Here is a 16,620-nt window from a genome sequence, read left to right as displayed (position 1 = left end):
CAGCAGCCATAATAATATTGTCTTGCTATTGATCCTGCTATTACCATTTGATTGTAACAACATTTTCTTTTCCAATAACAGGCTCTAATTTTTTAGTTACTCTGAGTAGCAAGTAGATGTGAATTGCAAAAACACATCATTGGCATCCACCATAAGGGACAAAAGAGAAGCACAATGCACATGGTACTGTAGAACATCAGCACATGCAGCTCCATACAATAATGCCAACATACCAAATGCGCATGCATCACAAGCACATGCCAGAAAATTGAAGTATACAAACCTTGTCCCTAAACATTTCCACAAGGCTTAGTGAAGACTATTGATTTGGATGCACCTGCAAAACTTTAACCAGTGACCATTTAGGACTCATAATCAATTATCAGATGGCATCCATTTGAATGAGGCATGCAGCTGAAAGAGCTCAAGAGTCAAGAAGTAAAGCATATATATGAGATGCCAATGTGCAGGTATGTGCATGTAGCTCATAAAGTCATGCACATGTAGATACAAGAATTATATAATCCCCTTAGGATCCACTGTGTTTGGTTGCAGTGCAATTTTATTTGCACTAGTACAAATGCATGGGAGTGCAAATGTAAAAAATGCAAATTATTATTTAATTTTGTTTTTGATTTTACTTTATTCTGCTTCATGTCTTAATTTACTTTATTTTTACTGAAATCAAACAAAATAAGCTAAAATTTGAAACAAAAATAGGTTGGAATTTACATTCAAATCATTTGCACTGCCATGGTTTTGCATCAGTGCAAATTTATTTGCATTGCAACCAACACAGCCTTATAGGAACAGAAATCACATTATAGCCATAAAAATGAAAGAATAAAAGAAAATCTACTTCTTGTTATTGATAAAAAATCTAGTTCTTGCTGAATCTTCACATATATTAATGGTTCAAACAGGAAAAAACATATGCTCCCCTGAGATCTGCAAAGAGGATGGAATATAAGTTAAATGGGTTGAGTTTCCTGCTTGGACTGAGACGGAGAGTTGAGCAATATTGAACATGGACTTGACACGCTACTGGTTCAATTTGACCATGCAATCAAGTTGATATGAAAATATAATAGAACCCACAAACCACCCAGTCTGACTCTGACTCTGACCCTAAATTGCACAAATTATCTGGTAGAGTTGCAGTTCAAGAAAAAGTATTTTCCCTTTATATTTCAACCTGTTTAGGTGACATTTCACTGCTTTTGTGTAAGACCATAACCCGATCAAACAAGGTTGGACCAAATCAGTAATGCTTCCAGTTCACTGATGGATTAGGTTCTTTAAAATGTTGATGTGTCATTGTTTCTACTTGTATGATTATGGTATACCTCATCCCCTACTTGAAGACCTCAGATGCATCCCATAGTATTAGGATGCAGAAATTAATAGATATTCTCAGAATAATAGGCACAAAGTTGAAGGAATCAGGTCCTTGACATTTTGTCATCCAAAGTAATTTTAGGGAATACCTTTTGATGTTTGTTTGAAGAAAGAATTACTACATTGAATTTGATCTTTTGACATGCTCTTCCCTTTTCTTGCTAGTAGCTGTAAGTGTATTGCATTGATGACAGAATATGTAAGTAAGATGCTATCAGAAAGCCCCAAAACTCACTGCAAAAATACTTAGAATGGAGCTACCTATACATCTGCAAGAAAATGTAAGGAAGTTGCTATCACAAAGGTCCAGGCCTCACCATAAAGTTAGAATTTGGATCTACCCATAACCTCAATTAGGCTCCTTATCTATTATAGCTATATAACAGTGCATGTGCATCATATTGTGGCAGATAATTCCAACTTTAGTGTGTGTTTTATGCCTGAAATCTTGTCAAACTGTGTCCATGCTCAAGTTACTCAGCTCCCTGTACAAAATAAAAGGAGTAAAAATAAAAAATCTGTCTTCAGTTTGTACAGATATATCAGAGAGAATCTCAATAGTTGCGACTTCCTTCCCTGGCTGGTCTAGTAACTAATGAATATCAAAATTCTAGCCTCTCAAATGTGGTAACAAAATGTCCCAAGTTCCATTCAAATCTATCACAAAGGTCCAAGCCTCACCATAAAATTAGAATTTGGATCTACCCATAACCTCAAATAGGCTCCTTATCTATTATAGCTATATAACAGTGCATGTGCATCATATTGTGGCAGATAATTCCAACTTTAGTGTGTGTTTTATGCCAGAAATATTGTCAAACTGTGTCCTTGCTGATGTGGCGTAATCCGGCTGCTCCCTGCTGGACGTGATCTGGCTGCCAGCAACGATGAGAACTGAGTTTCCTGAAAGAAATGAATCAGAGATCCCGGGGTGGCTCACCCGACGAGGATGCTCCGATGGCTAAGTTAGAGTATAGTAGTAGTGGAGAGAGGTTGATGATGATAACAGTGAGAGAGCTAGAGATCTAGAGATTACACACACAACAATAAGAATAGAACATACCTCGCCCCCGGGGGGGGGGGGGGGGGAGGGGGGCGGAGTCTTTATATACTGGGGTCCATGTGGGTTGGCGGAACAGCTACTGGATCCCAACTGTGATGGGACTTCCTTGCATGTTAGGTGGATGAAACACCGTCCAACGGTAATACTGTCATGCGTTGTCAAACGGTAACACTATCACACGCCGTCAAACGGTAATGTTGTACCTTTCTGTCAGAACCGGGGAGTTGGTGAACTAATGTGACCGTTACGAGGTACGGCCCTATAAGATACAAAGTACTGTGGTGTGCTCCTCGAGGTTGCCATTCGGAGGTCTGAACGGTAGGCAAGTTGCTTGTAGGATATCGAGTTGTTCGATGGCAGGCTGACTGGTGGCGAGCTCCTTGAGCTTGCGCCCCTTAGGTATGCCTTGACATGAATGCTGAAGTGCCCTTGGACCGAGGTGATCCATCGGTCTGGGCACGATTTGTAATGAACTCAGTCTTGTTTTGTCGTGACCTGGTGCCGAGATGATCTTAGCTCGAAGTGACTTTAGTTCGGGGTACCTGCCTACCTGAGCTCACTTTTTAGCGAGCTGATCCATGCTGAGCTGTCACCTGCATTGAGTCACGTCCACGTGTCTCCTTGCCACGAGGTTAGGCCAAATTCTCCTTCATCAATTGCTCCCCACTCCTCGAGCTAGGGGTCTTGACCTCGTTCGGGGAGTTCATGACACACCAAGTGGATTTGGCTCAAAGCCTTGGTGCTCTGTCAGATGGGTCGCGTGCGTTTTACGCGCAGATGCCAAGCAATCTATAGGTTCTGCGGATGCCAAAAAATGTGCTAAACTGATTTTGCTCTCAAGGGTCGTGCAGCCGGTTTTCTTAGGAACTGTCGGATTTCTTTGATCCCAACCATTGCTTGTTCGACACAGTGGCTATAAATAGGGGACCCGAGACTCATTTTCTTTGCTACAAGCTTATTAGTCTTCGATCTGAGGTCACACTTAGCTTCTTTAGCTTGGGTTTTCTAGTTCGTCGTTTCCTTCTAATCCGGTCGTCTCCCTTTGGTGAGTCTCCCTTTGCTCTTCCCTTTCCATTTGGTTTAGCTTCATGTCTTCTTCTAGTTTCGATAGCCTTCTTGATGAGGTCGAGGCGGGTACCTCGACCCAGGTCGGTAGACGAGAAGGGGCTACTTTGGGTCTAGAGGTAGTCCGTGACCTTCCCGAGGCACAGGCACTTCGGGGGGCTTGAGAGGCCTCTGGTAGTCAGGCATCCACTTTTCACCAAGGTCAGGTGCCGGACCATTTTGGCCCTTCGACAATGATCTTGGACCGGCTTCAGGCCCTAGTGTATCGGTACAACCTCTCAAGGGAGTTCTCCTACAGTCTACCCTCGGGTAACTTCCCCTGGGAACATGATCATCACGAGATCGTGATTTTTGAAGAGCAGTTCATGGCTGGCCTTCAACTTCGTTTACATCCTTTGATTGTAGAGGTTCTGAAGTCCTTTGACATTACCATAGACCAGTTACACCCAAACTCCATCTGCAATGTAGTAGGGACCATTTCGCTTTTTTACAAGTACTGTCTCCCCCTTGACCTCGATACTTTCTCTACCATTTTGTCAATAAAGAAAAACTCTTCTTGTGCTCTTCCCGAGCATAGGAGAACCTATTATCTATCTCCTCGCCCAGGCTATAAGTTGTTGCACGCACTCCCTAACAGGATCCCGGCCTGGAAACAGTGTTACTTCGTGGTCCATAGCCCCGAGGGGTGGCCTTTCTCGACCCACTGGAGGCTGACAATTTAGGTTCCTGGTGTTAGACTAGGCTTGAAGACAAGGGAGACACTCAAGTCTTGGGCGGAGCTCGACTTCCTCTGCTCGGACTACCTTGCTGAAGACAAGCTCGTACAGGCCGGCTTGAGTCCTGGTAGGTCGCCTTAAGTTTTTGCTTTTTAAAGGTTCTGATTAGTTCATGGCTAATTTTTTCATTTTTTGCAGCTACCATGCCGGTCAACACGGAAAGTCTTTTGAGGAGCTCCCAGGGAAAGAGGAGGGCCACAAAGAGGTCACGTTAGGAGGCCGATCTCTCTCCCAATGTCGTGGTTGTGGAGCCAGTCTCCACTGTGCCTCCCTAGGAAGAGGCTCAATCTGCTGCTCCTGAGGCGGCCGCGGATGAGGTCCATCATGAGGGAGCTTGTCCTCAAGAGCCCGAGAGCTCATTCGCTCCCGTGGGGGTGGACACTGCATCAGAGGGTCATCTCCCGCCCGTGAGAGAGAGCATCATGGACCACCTTCTGGCTATGCACAAGAGCCGAGCCGGGATGCTATCTTCCAAGATAAAGTCGTGAAATGGGCAGAGATGTCTATGGGCCGGCTCTTGGGACTAGTCTGTAGCCACAGTATGGTGGTAAGCATTCTGCCTCTCTTTTTTTTTTGACTGACTGACTTCGGTTTTCTTCTAGTAGGCTAACTTTGTTGGTCATGCGCTAGCCTACCAAGCAGCGATCTGCACAAGGGAAGCTCGTGACGCCAAGGAGGCGCAACAACTCCACTGCGAACTGGACATGGCTCGAGGCGAGATACTCAGAGCCAAGAAGGGGGTCGAGGCCCAAAAGAAGCTGATCTTGTCCCAAGAAGGGCAGATCTCCTCGCTGATTGAGAAGAAGGTGCGACTTGAGCGAGAGATTGTGAACCTCGAGACCTCTGTCACGGAAGAAAGGAGCAAGGCCGTTGAGAGTTTCAAAGAGTCCCCGGAGTTTGAGGCTCTACAGGTCGAATACGACTCGAACTCCTATCGATCTGGATTCAAGCTGTGCCGGTACTTGGTTCGATAGAAGTTCCCTAACCTCAACCTTAGCGGTATTTCGATGACGGGTCTGGACCCCGAGGTGGCCAAAGCAGCGGATGAGGAGCCCGACTCCTCAGGGGAGGAGAGTGACACCGAGGTCGAAGTGGTTGACCCTTCGGCGTGATGGCTTGTTCTCTTTTTTGGATTGTGGATGTACTTTCCCGGGCCGTTAAGCTTGGGTTTTAGTAAAAATCTTGTATCAGAACTTATTCTATTAATGAAATATATAGTTTTCTGAGTACTCCTGAGTGCGAAATAATTCTAAGTGTGAGTGAGTTCCAAGCTGGGTAATTTAAAATATAGGTTACTCGAGCCACCGAGTTGGCAGCGAATAGGGATTACCGAAGAATGAATTGCATTTGTTCCAAACTGCGCAGGTTACCCCGAACTATTGAGTCACCGAGCTTTGCAACAAGTAAGGGTAACCGAGGTGAAATAGACATCTTAGGGTTTGTGCCCGAGCTATCTTTACCTTAGGTGTTGGAGGTAACTTGCTTATGCCAGCGAAGTAACCAGGTCTTATGCAGCGCCTAGGTCCTTGTCAGTTCGGCATCTTCGGCCCTTTGGCTTCAGGAGGGACCCGTAGTCCGCTCTTAAATTTCACCCATGCCGTAGAGGTGATTAGGTCTTCGTGGCCCTTAGGCTTTGGGAGGTACCCGTAGTCCACTCTTAAATTTCACCCATGCCGTAGAGGCGACTGAGTCTTCGTGGCCCTTAGGCTTTGGGAGGGACCCATAGTTCGCTCCTGAACTTCGCCCATGCCGTAGAGGCGACTGGTTCTTCGTGTGGCCCTTAGGCTTTGGGAGGGACCCGTAGTCTGCTCCTGAACTTTGCCCATGCCATAGAGGAGAATGGGTCTTCTTGTGGCCCTTAGGCTTTGGGAGAGACCTGTAGTCCACTCCTGAACTTCGCCCATGCTGTAGAGGTGATTGGGTCTTCTTATGGCCCTTAGGCTTTGAGAGGGACCCATAGTCCGCTCCTGAACTTCACACATGCCGAAGAGGCGACTGGGTCTTCTTGTGGCCCTTAGGCTTTGGGAGGGACCCGTAGTCCACTCCTAAACTTTGTTGCTCCTTAGGGACCTGTAAGGAACTAAATATCAGAGGACCCAGGGTGGCCAACCCGGTGACGTCACTCCGATGGCTAAGTTAGTACTCTCATAGTAGACTGCAAGCTAGAAAACACTCTTAGAGTTAAAGCTTGCTTATTTGTTTCTGGGGCTGGTGCCTTTCCAGTTCGTAATCAGAGGTAGTATCACCTTAGATTGCTGATGTTCCATGCCTAAGGTACTCGCTCTCCTTCTAGGGTTTCAAGCTCATACGTACCTTCCCCTAATATATGTTTCACTCGGTAGAGACCCTCCCAGTATGGTTCGAGCTTATCTACACCGGGCTCAGGTACCATAATTTTCCAGAGGACCAGGTCCCCTACATGGAAGTGTCGCTTCCTGACTCGTGCATTATAATACCGGGTTATTCTTTGCTGGTAGGTTGCAGCCTGGATGTACGCGAGATCTCGTACCTCTTCTACTAGGTCAAGGTTGGTGCGGAGCTCATCACCGTTCCCTTCATTGTCGTAGGCATCTAGGCGTAATGTTGGTACCTCAATTTCGGCTAGAATTACTACTTCCGTGCCATAGGTGAGGTTGAAGGGGGTTTCTCCCGTGGCGGTCTTGACGGTAGTTTGGTAAGCCCATAGTACGTTGGGCAACTCTTCTACCCATAGCCCCTTAGCTTGGGATAAGTGAGCTTTCAATCCGTAGAGTATGGCTTTGTTCGTGACTTCTACCTCATCCATGGTGTGCGCAAGAGCCACTGTCGAATGAGCATGGGCCAAGCACTTATGGCCCATGTACGCAACACATCACACATCCATACATCTCATGCAGGGATAAATTGATCCAATCAATTAATTATCTATAAGGCTCGTTGGAAGCCCGTTAAAATTCCATAATATTAACCATTAATATTATCTAGGTATATGGGCTGAATTAGGGTTACCCAATTCGGCCCATATAGCTTTATCTTTTAAAATGGGCTTTTGCAGTTTTAACTATTTAAAATTGGGCCTTTACAGGCTGGGCCGAATTAACCATTTAATTAAATATCAATCCTTAGGCCCATTAGTGGGAAAATTAGGGGTGACTTTCAGCCTTGATTAAACCCTAGAATTTGTCCAAACAGTTTGAACCAACACTTACCCTAAGTGGTCCCTGGGCCAAGCCACCTTGTAACACCCAGGGACTGTGGGCAGATGCAAGATTAGCCCATCAGGTATTATCCTCAATGGTCTTACACTCAACCTCTCAGCCCATAATGATCATACACTACCTGACAAGAGATGACCTCTCCCTCGGCTGCAAGGAACAATGTTGCACTCTCTCAAATATGGATCCCAGGAATTAAAACCTTTTACAAATCATTTCGAAACCATAATTTATATACTTTTATATCTCATATAAAATATATTTTGCAAATCAAATTTCAACGATTGAAATCGGCTGCCAACAGTCTTGGTTTCCATCAGTGAGAGTGCATCCCCGATCATTACCTTTGTTCGACAAAGGTGCTGATTTTGTCACTATGATTACCCACTCAGATGAATTCTCAGACTGTACCAACATACCCAAGTTTTGACCCCCGCTAAGGATCTCACTGATTGGTACATCAAAGACAGCCCAATCCGACACCTAGTGCAGTATCATAATCGAGTCTAGGGGTCGGGTGTAACTTTCCAGTTTTGCCCATCAATCTCCAAGGTCCAGGGAAATACTGAAAATCTGGTCCAGTTCAAAGTTTCAATTAATCCCACACTATGTGTGCCTAGGGTCTCACCCTGGTAGCTGAGACAAGCCACCCCAACCGACTTGGTGGCACCATAGTGTCAGCCTTGTCAGGATAGGTCTCCCCAGACCGACCCACTGGCTGTGAACATTCTAAACTAACACGAGTCTCATTAAGTGTCCAATTTAAGGGTATTACACAGAAACATACCAAGGGAACATGAATCAAATATGCACTTTTATTCATTTACAATAAAATCATAAAGTACATCATTTTGATTGAAGCTAAGGGCATACAAAACTGTCTAACAACTACTAGGAAGGTATGTTCAAACCTTACGATGTTGGGCCATGTGCCGACCTCCACTGGTAAAGAAATTCGCCTGAGGAGCCTGACTTCTTCTCCGCTGAAGCCCACCAGAGGAGTGTTGGCGGGCTTGAGGTCACTTTCCCGGAGTTGTAGCTTGTCGAAGGTGCCTTTGAACAAGATGTCAACCAAACTTCCTGAATCTACCAGGATGCGCCTAACTTTGAAGTTGTTGATCTTCATTCTTATGACTAGTGCATCGTTGTGGGGGTATTGGATCCCGCGCGCATCATCTTCGGTGAAGAATATAGGGTCCTCAAGTCGCGGCCGCTTTGGAGGGTTCTGCGCTTCATGCTCTAACTCGCAAGCTAAAGTCCTTCCCGCCGCTGTGGAACAACCCGCGACGACCGACCCACCGGTGATCATGCTGATTATCTCACGGACTGGTCTTTCTTCGGGCAGCTGCCTCTGTTCAATTGGTCTGTTGCTGGACTCGGGAGTGTCTTTCTTCTGCTCCCCTCGTTGGTCTATTTGGCCTTTATTATTTTTCTGTACAAAGTTTCTCAAGTACCCGCGACGGATAAGCTCCTCAATCTCGTCGCAGAGGTTTTTACAATTTTCGGTGCTATGACCGTGGTCTTTGTGAAAATGACAATATACATTTTTATTTCTATCTGTCAGGTCGCTCCTCAACTGGGGTGGCCACTTCAAAAAGGAGGCATCCTTGATTGCCATGAGAATTTCCCCTCGCTTTGCATTGAGGGGTGTGAAGCTAGTTCTTTCAACCGGGGGAGCTCGGGGATGAAAATCCCACCTATTCCCTCCCCTGGTTGGGGACTTGCTTTTCTTTCTCTTTCCGCTACCATTGTTCAAGTTGTGGTCCTCCCTCTTTCTTTTATCTGTTGGGGCTTCAACCCGTTGGTTCATCTCTTCCTCGGTCTCGATGAATTGATCGGCGAGCTTCAGGAATTCTATGATGTCCTTTGGTTTGTTCACCACCATATGCCACTTGAATTCTCGGTGAATGATCCCCTTTTTTGCTGCCGCGAGTCTCACGGCCTGGTCTAAGTCTGAGATTAGTAGGCAGGTGTCATTGAAGCGTTTGATGTAGATTCAGATCGACTCTCCTTCCCTCTAGACTATATTGAGAAGGCTTTCTTGTGACCTCGAGAACTTCTTACTAGTGATGAAGTACGAGGTGAACAACTGTACGAGCTGCGTACGGGCATACAAAACTGTCTAACAGCTCCCACTTGCACTTAGGTCCAATCAGGTACAAGCCAGAGTCCCATGCTTTTCACGTGTTTCTCAAACACTTTCTGTGATAGCGGCTTCACCAATGGGTCTGCTACATTTTCCGCTGATGCTACCTTCTGAATCAGGACGTTCCCTCTACCAACAATCTCCCACAGTACGTGGTACTTCCTCTCGATGTGCTTCGACTTCGAGTGGGCTCATGGCTCCTTAGCCTGAGAAATGCCATTGTTGTTACACAATAATGGGATGGGTGATGTGCTGGACGGAACTACTCCCAACTCGTGAACGAACTTCTTCATCCAACAAAATATTTCGTATTCTCAAGTTTTTCATAATAATAACCTTATGGTGCAAAGCTTCCTCAAGTTTTTCAAATTTAAATCCCTTCAATGAATGTGGTATCTATTTCGTATTCTCTTTTTCCAACAAAATACTTCTTCTCACATTTTTATTATTTTCTCAATGTTAAACTCCCTTTCTTTCAAGAATCTCAACAAAGTATGATAATAATCATGTTTAAGTGGTATCAAGTCCTTGGATAAGATTTTTTTACACAATTTATGGACCGCAGTCTATTCTTTTGCATCCCGTTATCCTCTACTGAAACAGAAAGAACCCTGTAATCAAATTTCCTTTTTCCTCGGTTTTTTAAGAAAATGGATGAACTTTATGGAAGCATTTATGGCTTTCTTCATGAGAGACCCTATTTTTGTGCAGTATCTCTCATCTTTGGAATTCTCCACATTGCATCTCTTTTCTTTTTGGGCAGGGATAATGGGTATTAACTCCCTTCTTTCCATTCTGAGTAGAGACTAAAATAGGTTTTAAAAAAAGTCTAGTTGGATCAGTCCATAAGGTATATTTAAGTCCAATTGAAAAACTCAAGATACATTTAAGTCAATTTATGAAAACCTATAGCATATTTAAATATTTTACCCATGTTTTAAAAACCGATCGACCTAGAACTAGAAAAGCTTTAGCCATCAATTTCTGTCTCCATGGTTCAACCATTTGATCTGAATGGATCAGCCTATGATATTTTAAAAATTAAAAAAGTACAAAATTACTTAAAATTAAAAATTGGCTAAAAATTATTATATAATTCAAATGAGTTGATGGTTTAACCACCCAAGTCAGTGAATCACTGACCAATTAATTCAATGGTTTTTGAGAAAATAACATTTTAGAACTGATCAAAACCGAACAAATACCCTAACTAATTTTAGGGCCAAACCTACTGGCCATATGGGTCAATGACGATTTTAAAACCTTTAACAAGACAAATACAAAGTAGGGCCTTCACATTTTTATGTCATGCTTTGTCTTGATGTGTATTTGGTTTTCTAGAGAGCAAGAATGAAAGAAAAATTAAATTTGGTGAAAAGTTTATAAGAGGGTCAGTTTCTCTTATTCTTTACCAAACTAAATATTGCCTAATTGTTTTTTCATTAATCCATGAGTCAATAACGCGTTTTATGAAGTCATTGTGTTGTCTTTATTGCTTACTTTTTTGAATTGTCTCCAGCCGAACTAATTGGGATTATGTTGGTTGAATCGAGTTGTGTATATTTCCTTCATTTATAATCAAAGCAATAAATGGTTCAGTTCATCCACTTGTGCTTCGATCAATCAAAGAGATTAAATAATGTGTTTCGATCAATCCACTTGTGCTTCGATCGATCAAAGAGACCTTTAAGGCACGGCCATTTGATAATGACTGGAATTGCTTAAAGTTAGACTCTAAGGGGGTATTAGTAATGTAGATGAAAAATTAGTGGGTATGGATTGTGATGCGGCACGATTCGGGTACTGTTAGCTGGCTGCTGACTGGTTCTTATCTGGCAACGGACGACACCTAAGAATGAGAAGATGAAGGACTCCTGAGGGATTTGCCCAACGGGAATACTCCGAAGCTTAAGTTAGAACGCTGGGGAGAAAGCAAAGAGTGTAAAGAAGTTAAGAGTGTAGGTCGTGCTAGATCACTGAGTTCTCAAGATTAGCTCGAGAGTAAGTTTCAGATAGGTCCCTGATGTTCGAGAGAGAGCTTCCGTTTAACTAGGGAGCTCTTGTATAGGCATTCTTGTCAAATCGGACATATCCGCAACTGGGCTTCTGTTGCAACCCTTACTTGCCAGGCCTGCACAGGTGACCGTTGTAGGGTACTACCCAATCGGGTGAGTGACACGTCCTGGGAGGATAGGCACGCCACCATCTGTTGAGAGACGTGGGTGCAGTTTATTGAATTGGCAGGGACTGTGCCATCAATCAGGAGACGTGGCGTAGTCTGACGGGTATGGTCTTGTCAGATAGAAACTTCTTGAAAGCATAGCGTTGCTTAGCCACGAGCTACTTTGTAGCAAGCTATCCTGTCGCGTAGCGAGCTATCCTGTCACGAGCTACTTTGTAGCGAGCTCCTAGGAGTACTTCGAGGTGACCCTTCTCAAGGTTGTCTTTGGGGCAGTTTTCCTGCCTAAGTATTGGAGAGAGTTGGTTATCCTAGCTCGCGAGCTGGGATAGATTTGTTTTGGAGTATTCCCTTTCAGTAGCTCGGGGGACCTCGAGCTCGTGTTGTAGCAAGCTCCCCTTACAGCGAGCTATGACGTAGCGAGCTGTTCTGCAGGCTCGTTACTTAGTCGCAGTCAGACTATGGTGTTGAGTTGTTTGCTCGTATCGAGTCGGGTCCATGTGTCATTGTCTCAAGGGGTCGGGTCAAATCATCCTCCATCAATTGCCCCCCACTCATCGGGCTAAGAGTGTTACTTTAGTGTGAGGAGTTCATGAAGTGGGACAGGTGGATTTGATCGAAGTTCAAACTTTATTGACTATTCGCATTAAATGTGTGCGTAGAAGTCAAGAGATTTCTGATGCTTTGAATGCCGAGAAACGCGCTGAAGCAGCTCTTAACTCTGGATGTCGTGTATCTGTCATTACCTCAATCATGGGAGACATGCAGTCAGTCACATTTTGGTTTCAGAAGACATGCGGTCAGTTTGACTGCGAACCATTAGATCTGCATCAATTTGGTCGTTAGTCTAGGGGCACAGTGCCTATAAATAGGAGGGCCCCCAGGCCTCATTTTCTTTCACGCTAATTTGCTGTCTTCGGATTCTGAGGTCGCGCATTCATTTAGTCTGTCCGAGCTCTTCTGTTCACACCGTTTCATCTTTTCGGTGAGTCATTCAATCTGTTAATCATGTCTGGGTATTCGTACCATGTTTATCCCTGGGATGGTGACCAGGATGACGACGCCCCCTCGAGCTCAGGGGAGCTTGGGAGCAGGCTCCGGAGGCTCGAGAGGCCTCCAGCTATATGGCTTCTACCTCTTGGGGTAGAGAGCCCGACACCTTCGGTCCCTCCTCTATGATGATGGGGAGACTCAGATCTCTAGTCCGTCATTTTCACCTTATCGGGGACCTTATCTACGGTCTCCCCTCTAGTAACTTTCCTTAGGAGCATGGTCCCAATGATATAGTAATTTTTCATGAATAGCTTAAGGCTGGCCTGCGTCTTCCTTTGCACCACCTAATAGTGGAGGTGTTGAATCATTTTAACGTCACCATTTACTAGCTCCATCCCAATGCCATCCAGAATGTAGTTGGGACCATTTCCCTGTGCTATGAGTATTGCCTCCCCCTTGACCTCGATATCTTTTCTTCTATTCTCTTTATTAAGAATGACACTCCTGGAGCGCCTCCAAAAAGGCGTTCTTATTACTTTTCTCCCCGTCGCGGATTTAAGCTTCTGCACGACCTGCAAAACAGAGTTCCCGCTTAGAAACAGGACTATTTTATGGTCTGTAACCCCGAGGAGTGGCCCTTCCCAACTTCTTGGAGGGGCACCATCCAGGACCCCGGGGTTGAGTTGGACTCTGAAACTTAGAAAATGTTGTTGTCCTGGGCAGCTGTAGGCCTTCTTTGTTCAGATTATTTGACCGAGGAGAAGCTCGCGCAGGCTGGCCTAAGCCCTGGTAGGTTGCCTTTTAGGTCGCGTAGTGCCTTTTAAAAATATATCATGTGTATACATATATTTTCTTTTTTATTGGACTAATACCTTGTGGTTCTTTGGCAGCCATCATGTCTGGTGTTGACGTGCACCGCATTCTTTCCAACAACCAAAAGCGTTAGGCTAAGAGGTTGCGTCTTGACCGAACTCCCACTTCTGGGGGCACTGAGTTCGGGTCTGCTGAGCCAGACTTTGTTTCTCCACCGCCTGATGTTCCACCGGCCCCATTCGAAGGAGGCACCGAAGAAGGTGGCCTCGAGGAGGGCGAGCTCACGAGGCAAGGAGTGATTCCTTCTGGTCCATCCCGCCCATTCCCCTACCCACAATTCCTGGTAGGGAACTAGGGGGTGTCATCGACTACATCGTGGCTGGCCGAAAGAGCCGAAGGGCAATCTGCCACAAGGAGGTCACTAGGTGGGGGGAGATGGAGCACAAGGCGCTCGCCGCATTTGCCGCTTCCCATTGTATGGTGGTAAGTAGTCTTTTCTTTTTCTTCTCGTCTTTTCCCTTCTTTTGCTGTTCTCTGACCTTAGTCTCTTGTTGGCAGGTGAACACCACCATCCACGCCATAGCCCTCCAGACCTACATCCACTCTGGCAATGCTCTCAATCAGAGGGCCATCATTCAGAAGCTCCAGGTCGAGTTCGACTAGGCCCGAGGCAAGCTCCTTCACACTCGCAAGGGGAGCGAGGCCCAGGAGCTGCCCATCCTTGACTAGGAGGCACAGATCACCAGGCTTTCCAAGGAGAGCGTGCGCTACAGGGAGGAGTCGTCAAGGGTGGCAGCGGAGAGGGAGCTCCTTTGCCAACAGGCTCGGGACTTGGAATCTACACTTCTGGACCAAACTCGGAACTTCAACACCATGGTGGAGGCCGAGCAGGAGAGGGCAGTCTGGGACTTCAAGGACTCCTAGGAGTATCATGAACTCCAAGTGGAGTATGGCTTGAGCTCGTACCGCTCCGAATTCAAGCTTTGCTGCTGGTTGGTCTGAAAGAAGTTCTCTAGGCTCAACCTTGACGGCATCACCATGAAAGGCCTGGCTCCCAAGACGGCGGACCAGGCGGAGGAGGAAGAGCCTGACTCCCCGGAGGACAAGGACGAGGTGTAGGAGGTGGACCCCTGAGGCTGGCGGCTCTGTTTTTCTGTTCTTCTGACTGATCACTGGTGGTTCCCGGGTGCCAGAACCCAGTCTTCAAAGATCTTCTTGGGTGGTTGTTCCCTTCTTTATCCCTTGTCGAACTTTCTCAAGCTGTTTGGCTTGGTGTTTTTTTTTTCGAATGACAATGAAATTTCTCTTTTTCTTCTAAGTATGGTGTGCTCTTTTATTTTTTGCCAAAGCAATCCCATCACTCGAGCTATTAGAGCTGCATACCCAAAGTAGGACTTTTCGGTAATCGTTATCCCGACTATCCCTTAGTGTTTTAGGCATCTTTATAGTATAACACGAAGTAATTACCATGTATGCCTGAACTGTATGTTTGTAGGTTGTACCTCATCTAGTCCAACCGGTGTATTGAGACGAGCTATGCTTCGTACGGTTTTGACTCGAGCTGCTTATGCCTCTAATGCTTCATACTTTGCCTTCACTGGCGAAGCGACTAGGTCTTTCATAATGCCGAGGTCTTGGTTAGCTCGGTGTTCTAGCCCTTAGGCTAAGGGGGTGACTTATAGTCTGCCCTTGGAGTTTGTCAATGCCATGGAGGCGACTGGGCTCATTGCGTCAAGGTCGTGTTAGGTCAGCATTTTGGCCCTTAGGATTTAAGAGTGACGCATGGTCTACTCGATAGTTCGCCCATGCCATAGAGGCGACTGGGTCTTATTGCGCCGAGGACATGTTAGCTCGGCATTTCAGCCCTTAGGCTTTGGGAGTGACTTGTGGTCTACTCAATAGTTATAGGTATTATTGCCTTAAGTTGACAATATTCCATGCCCGAGGTACTCGTTTCCCTTTAAGGGTTTTGAGCTTGTATGTTCCTTCCCCGAGCACCCATTTCACTCGGTAGGGTCCTTCCCAATTCGGTCCGAGCTTGCCAACACTGGGCTCAGGTACCATAACTTTACGAAGGACCAGGTCGTCGACGCGGAGGTTTCACTTCTTGACCCTAGCGTTATAGTACCGAGCTACTCTTTGCTGGTAAGTTGCGGTCCCGATATATGTGAGGTCACTTACCTCGTCGAGTAGGTCGAGGTTGGTACGTAGCTCATCTTCATTTGTCTTGTCGTCATATGCTTCCAGTCGTAGTGAGGGAACCTCGATCTCAGCTGGGATGACTGCCTCGGTGCTGCAGGTGAGGTTGAAGGGAGTCTCTCCTGTGGTGGTCTTCTCGGTGGTTCGGTAAGCCCACAGAACACTGGGTAGCTCGTCTTCCCATAGTCCTTTAGCTCGGCTTGACCGAGCCTTCAGTTTGCGGAGGATAGCACTGTTCGTGACCTTTGCTTGACCGTTTGCCTGAGGGTGTGCGACCGAAGTGAAGTTCTGTCGGATCCCCATGTCTTGGCACCAGTTCTGGAATTTGATGTCCTTGAACTGCTTACCGTTATCAGAAATCAATACTCGAGGTAACCCGAAATGGCACACTATGTTCTTCCAAAAGAAGTTCTGAACGTTTCGGGTTGTGATCGTTACAAGAGGTTCGACTTCTACCCACTTGGTGAAATAATCCACCATTGCGCAAAAGGCTACGGGTTGGTGAAAACAGTCCAAGTATATCGATGCCCCATTGCGCAAAAGGCTACAGGCTGGTGAGATACTTGAGTCGACAGCGAGCTGATGATATTGGCATGCTTCTGGAACTTGTCGCACTTTCTGACAAGCTCAATAGCGTCTGCTTTCATCGTCAGTCAGTATTATCCCTGTCGTAGCACTTTTTTTGTGAGGGCCCTGCCCCCCGAGTGTCCGTTGCACAAACCCTCATGAGTGGCATGGAGTACGATCTCAGCCTCGGAAGGTCGCAAGCAGCGCAGGTAGGGGAGCGTGTAGGA

General features: G+C 45.9%; 2 long non-coding RNA genes across 3 annotated transcripts; both read left to right on the top strand.

Annotated features, from left to right (window-relative positions):
• The first annotated feature begins 81 nt into the window (after positions 1–81).
• Positions 82–14,851, top strand: LOC148875921 (uncharacterized). Of its 2 annotated transcripts, XR_016105370.1 has the most exons (3): positions 338–470; positions 13,705–14,110; positions 14,186–14,851. It is a non-coding gene; the product is annotated as an uncharacterized LOC148875921 (long non-coding RNA). The 2 variants fall into 2 exon arrangements; XR_016105369.1 differs by lacking the exons at positions 13,705–14,110; positions 14,186–14,851 and adding an exon at positions 924–1,562 and having other exon boundaries at positions 82–470.
• LOC148875922 (uncharacterized) lies at positions 2,501–5,531 on the top strand. Its single transcript, XR_016105346.1, has 3 exons — positions 2,501–4,369; positions 4,441–4,849; positions 4,933–5,531. It is a non-coding gene; the product is annotated as an uncharacterized LOC148875922 (long non-coding RNA).
• Positions 14,852–16,620: the final 1,769 nt, after the last annotated feature.

Source organism: Nelumbo lutea, chromosome 1 (genome assembly GCF_056320005.1).
Source record: "Nelumbo lutea isolate HS-2025 chromosome 1, American lotus-T2T, whole genome shotgun sequence".
Taxonomy (NCBI): Eukaryota; Viridiplantae; Streptophyta; class Magnoliopsida; order Proteales; family Nelumbonaceae; genus Nelumbo; species Nelumbo lutea.
This window is presented reverse-complemented; position numbering and strand designations above follow the sequence as displayed.